General features: G+C 30.7%; 1 long non-coding RNA gene across 2 annotated transcripts; it reads right to left on the bottom strand.

Annotated features, from left to right (window-relative positions):
* Positions 1–5,989, bottom strand: LOC129969363 (uncharacterized). Of its 2 annotated transcripts, none has more exons than XR_008784500.1 (3): positions 5,938–5,989; positions 2,347–2,531; positions 1–117 (listed from the first exon to the last, which is right to left on the bottom strand). It is a non-coding gene; the product is annotated as an uncharacterized LOC129969363 (long non-coding RNA). The 2 variants fall into 2 exon arrangements; XR_008784499.1 differs by lacking the exon at positions 5,938–5,989 and adding an exon at positions 3,393–3,628.

Here is a 5,989-nt window from a genome sequence, read left to right as displayed (position 1 = left end):
ACTTTCACATTAACTTTTACATTACCTAAATTACAATATTTAGGGACTCAGGGTGGAAAAGGGAAAGTGGGTCTCAACAACAGACCCACTTTTCCCCCCATTGCTTGCAACACTCGCCTGAAAAGAATAAATTTGTCAAAATTAAAATCATATTTTTACTATGCTATTATAAATGCATAATTTCTTTCCATTGATTAATAACACAAAAAAATATCTTCTGAATGAAAATTATGCTCATTGAACTGCACAAAACTTAAAATTTTCAGTGTGAATTAGATTAGTTATATTAACGCCCCGTTTTAAAGCAATATTAGGGCTATTTTTGGGAAGGATCTCATCATTTTGAATCGCGGTTAGATGACGCGGACGACACTTGAGCTGGCACTCCCCTTTCCAAATTTGAAAACGACGGTTCTTTGGCGGAATCAGGTCTCGAACTGAAAACCCTCCGGTTCCGACGCCTAGACCTTGCCACCACGGCCCCATGAGAATTTGCTAAAGTAACCCAAGTTGAATTTCAGTTATATAACTAACGCACAAAAATTTTTTAAATGATCCCAAGTCGAGTCAAAGAACCATTAATTGCAAGAAATCATAATCGCCGATAAAAAAATCAATTAAAAAAACTTTATATTTTGATCAAAAAATTTTATAAAAAATTAAGAAAAAATAAAATTGAAATTTACTATTTTTAGTAGTCAGCATTTTTGTTTTGTTTTTATTATAGATATTTATCCAACTGGTGCGAAAGAAAATATGCTGAAATGAAAATGAGTCAGCTGTTCTAGCAGAAAATTCCACGTTATTTTATTCCACGTCATAGATCTTTGAGACTTTTCTGATTTGCCATGAGAGATCTACTATTAACTGGTTTGTGGCAATGTATCGTTGAGTGAAGTGTTAAAAACGAGCAATAGATTCCTCCAAGCAAATTCACACACATTAGTCCGATTTTTGTCTGCAAAATGTGTTAATAAAATCTATATTCGTGGTCGAATGAAGATTCTCTAGGGTAATGAGATTATTTATACGACAACGAATATTGTCAAAATTTCAGTTGGAAGAAACGAGGATTTTCTCGCAATTAAATTTTATATCTAATCAGCGAATACTTTTCTATTTTAATTTTGAAAGAATAGAAAAAATATTTGTTTCTAGAAATATTTGTTTTTTTTTAATGGCGAATTGAAATTGTACTGTATGTGTAATTTTTAAGATTATAGCCACAAATCAGTGCGCATAGAATAGATAATTCTGTGCAAAATTACTCCGATATTAGCATAACATATGCTCAATGTTATAATGAACGCTATTTTAATTTATATATGCTGATAATAAGACTTTAAAAAAGAGAATGTCGTGTAATTTAGAAATCTAAAAAAAATCTTATTTTCCATGATAAATAACTTCTGAAGATTAATATAGTATTGAGCAGTAAGATAAAAATATATTTAACAGATGCGTAATATATGTAAATATTGCTATACAAGATTTCATACGATTGTAATGAAAGAATATGTTCTATAAGTATCGAAATTTGACACAAAAAAAATCATGTTTTGAGAAAAAGGCTGAAAATTTTTATCTTTCTATGATAAGAGCTTCTGTTAGATTCATTCTCAAAGGATAATTTATAAACTTTCAACTTTTCAAAACTGTACCAATGAAATATTTCTATAATCAGTGAAATGTTCCTTATTTTATTCGACTAAAACGAAAAAATTAATTTAAAAAAATATAAATGCTTCCCTAAAGTCACTAGAAGAATATTCGCTGTACGTGAGGTTGATTGAAACATCTTGAAAAAATTTGTTTATTAGAGTGGTATGTACTGCTCCATCGGTCTTCTTTTCGAATTCTAATCAAACGATTCATATAGCGAAATTATTCAACAAAATTATTCTTGGGATTTTGTCAAGCACCAATTAGGTCGGAGTAGCCTGGTTGGAAGGGCGTTTTGAGTTCGAACTCCGCCCGCCGAAGACTCTTCGTGTGTATGGTGGCTGCTGCCCGTATAAATCTGTCGTAGCCACAAAGTCCTTAAAGGCGAGACAATACCACTGGGGGTACTGGATCCGAAGAGAACATTCCCTGATTCAGGTCTAAATTGCGATCTGTTGAAGAGTGGATGGAATGTATGAATGAAGATCCCCCCGTTAAAAGGGCTGCGACGCATGAGTAGCTAAGACGTACTCTTGGTCCTAGATGGCGCTATTGAAACAAGAGACGCTAAAACTCGGCTTAAAATCGCCGACTTTGTTAGCGAGCTTGGCTATGATAAGTGCCGTAAGCAGCAACAACAACGACCATTTAACTTCCAATGATATAATTAAAAATTGAGATTACCTTCAGTAGGTGCTTTGGCACAGCAGTCCCACCTATCCGACTTTTTACAGCATTCTGCAGTAGCTGGACACAGATGGAGTTTATCTGGACATATCTAGACCTTCAAAGCTTTTAGATTTTGTCCTAACACTGTGTTTTCAGGTTGTGTTCTATCTAGGTATTCTTTAAGACGTATTGAAATGTACCTGGAAAAAAAGCGATGAAGGTATTTTTTTATTATCATCATTTAAAAATTATCTTTAATTTGCTACTCTGTTATTATTTCCATGTCAGAAAGAACTGTACTATTTCGAAATAAAAAAATCTTAAATTTTGCTCATAGAACACACACACACACACACACACACACACACACACACACACACACACACACATATATATATATATATATTGGTATAAGTATGAATTTAGAAAAGTAGTGGTTTAGAAAGAATTAAGTGTTTGCATTTCAAAGTTTTTTTTTTTTAAATTAAGATAAGGTTATTAATCAAATGATACAATAAACACAGTATTTTCAATAAAACTTGCTTTAAATTTTATTCTACTTTTTATGTTATGTTTTGATTGAAAATGATTATATCGGTTTTCAATCTATGAAAATAATTGCATTCAGAACCAATTAGGAAAGCTACAAAGATTTTTTTTTAAAAAGTCAACCCATGTTAAATTCAAATAGTATACATATCAAAACTTGAGAAAAAGGAAGAAAAAAAATCCATCAAAATTTTTCTATGCTCTTTTATTTCATTTGATTTGTCTGTATTTGTAAAGATGAAATTTTGTAATCAATAGTTCGTTCACTTCCTCATAGGCCGGAGCCAACTGCCCAGCGATTGGGAAGAATCAAGGGAGGAGGCAATGTGTGCCGCCCCAAGCTACATTGTGGAAACAGAGTTATAGTACAATTAATCACTTTTTTAAAGATAAATATGCTGATGAATCGGAACCCCACCCCCACCATAATCCATGCGCAGTTTAGTCTTGTCAAATTTCCGAGAATGACATAATACAAATAATAACAATATTACTCACCAGGTGTCACTTACCTTCGTTAAGTAAACGACTAGAATTTTCAGATTTTCTATATTTTAGATGACGATTCGTTCATTTAAAAATTTCAGAACCTAATCATTTTGGTTATTCTATTAGTGTTAAGTAAATTTTTATTAAAAAAAAATATTGTGCCTCTTGAGGATTAATTTGAGAAAATTTGATTATTCGGAACTATTATATTTATAGCAGTTAAGGAGTAAAATAGTAAACATTATAAAGTTTTAAAGAAACTATTCTTGTATGTTAAGAAGCAAAATAATATATTATCAAAACTTTGGAGGTGAAAAAAAAATAAATAAAGTAAGAGCGTGAAACATTGCAGGCAACATTGTAAGAAATAATTCCCAAAGGAAAAAAGAAAGAAAGCATTAAATCAGGTGATATTAGAAGAGGAGAAGTGAACAAAGCGAAATCATCCTGATCAATGTGTCCAATTCAGCTATGCGAAAGTACGTCGCTCGGATTTAAAAGGACTTGAATGCTTCAATAAGGAAGTGTCCCATCCCATTGTAATCATTAGCAAGCTGCGGTAACACACAACTACAATATTATTCATTATTCAATCTTGCCTCAACTGTAATATTTTTCAGAGACACAGAATCGCACGTTATGACGATTCATTTTCAATTTCATGATAGTGATTCATGATCTTGGAATAAGGAATTGTTTTGTAACTTTTATTTTCTAGGGTTCACGATCTTGTTTATCTACCTCTGCTAACAAAAATATTAAAATATCTCAGGAAACATATCAATGCTGCAGTGATGGTTATTATAAGAATGACGCTATAAAATATGTGGAACGATTTCCGGTATGTGAACCGTGTGACCTTGTAAGAAAATATTTTAGTATATTTATAGAATGTGCAGGAAACTGAGTTTGCGGAGATTTTCATACATGTCTCATTTTTGCCATTCGATATTTTTGAATATATAAGGTTTTAAAAATGAAGAAATCTTTATAATATTGTAAATACAAGGCGTAAATAAGGCTACAATTTTGATAAATATACAAGTCCTTCTATATTAGCAGTCTCATACATTTATTTCAATTTACCATGTACTTCTGTAATTTCTCTTAAAATTTTGAGTTTCATTATAAATGGGGGATATTTAAAATTCAATGACAGACTTACTCTATCAAAGCATATCTATTAAAATGTAAACATGGAAATTAGAATAATTCATCATTAAACCTTTGTTGAGATCAATTCAATTAAAGGCCCTTTTTAAAGCAGCTCTGAAGCTGTTTTGGCACAACATGGTCAGATGACGAGGACGGCACCTGAGTTGGCTCTCCCCTCTCCTAACATTTACACCACATAAGCGGGAAGGCGTTTGGCCCCGGCGGAACTACACCTGCTTATACGACGGTTCTTCAGTGAAATTGGGCCTCTAAACTGAAACTCTCCGATTCTGAAGTCGAGACCTTACCATCAGGCCACCGCGACCCCTTAGAATTCTGTCCATATTACAGAACATATTTCTTGTTTTATGTATTATGTTGGAGAATTATTGAATAAAGATTGTTCCTATTTAATAAAAAAATCTGTATATTACAAATAGAAAGAAAGTTAAAAAAACAATTATATAATTTTAATTATATAATATTAAAGTACTGAGCAATTGAGTATAAAAATGGACGAATTTTAAAAATCTGAAATTAAATCTTAATTGTAACTTTTATAAAATGAAAAAATAAAACAAAGTAAGTTTTATTAAAATAAACACATTCACTATAGAAAAATTAACTGAATCTTAACGCCTTGAATATTAATAATAGAATAAAAATTCAGGAAATAAATATTTGGAACGTTTGTAGTAAAGATGAGTGAACGCATTAAGTTTCATTTCAACAATGAAAATATTGTAGTAAAATATCCTTGAGAACATTTTTATAGCTATTAAAATTAGACAAAAAAAAGTCTAATTGTGCTTAACAATATATATATATATATATATATATATATATATATATATATATATATATATATATATATATATATATATATATATATATATTGGTTTTTAAGATGATGTGCGCATAATTTTTGTACCATATAATATTTTTGGAAGCTATAGAAAAAATATTGTGTGAAATTTTCATTTCATTTTTTAAGAAAATTGAAAAAATTGCTTCCAACTGCACATTTCTATTTTTAAGCACATCTACACTAAATTTGATAGCTTTTGATTGAATTCTTTATTTCATAGATTGCTCCCCCCCACCCCAGCCTTCCTCCTCTCTTCACACATACAAATATGCATTTTCTCTTGTCATTAACAGAGATATTTAAAAACAAAATACATCTCAATTTACTTCAAGGATATACTTTCAAAATGAAATATGGTATGCGTAAACGAAAGTTTATTTTAAAGTCACAGCCAGATGAAATAATTAGATGCTAAAATATTTGTAATCTCTTTGAAAACATTTTATACTTACTTCCTTAGCGAACAATTGCTCAATCTATTTTTATAAATGTTTCTTTACAACACATATAAATTAAATAAAAAAAGCTTTGTTTAAAGTACTTACTTGGCGACATGAGTTGTGGCACAAAAGTGGAAGCTAATCTCACAAGCAAAAT

Source organism: Argiope bruennichi, chromosome 5 (genome assembly GCF_947563725.1).
Source record: "Argiope bruennichi chromosome 5, qqArgBrue1.1, whole genome shotgun sequence".
Taxonomy (NCBI): Eukaryota; Metazoa; Arthropoda; class Arachnida; order Araneae; family Araneidae; genus Argiope; species Argiope bruennichi.
This window is presented reverse-complemented; position numbering and strand designations above follow the sequence as displayed.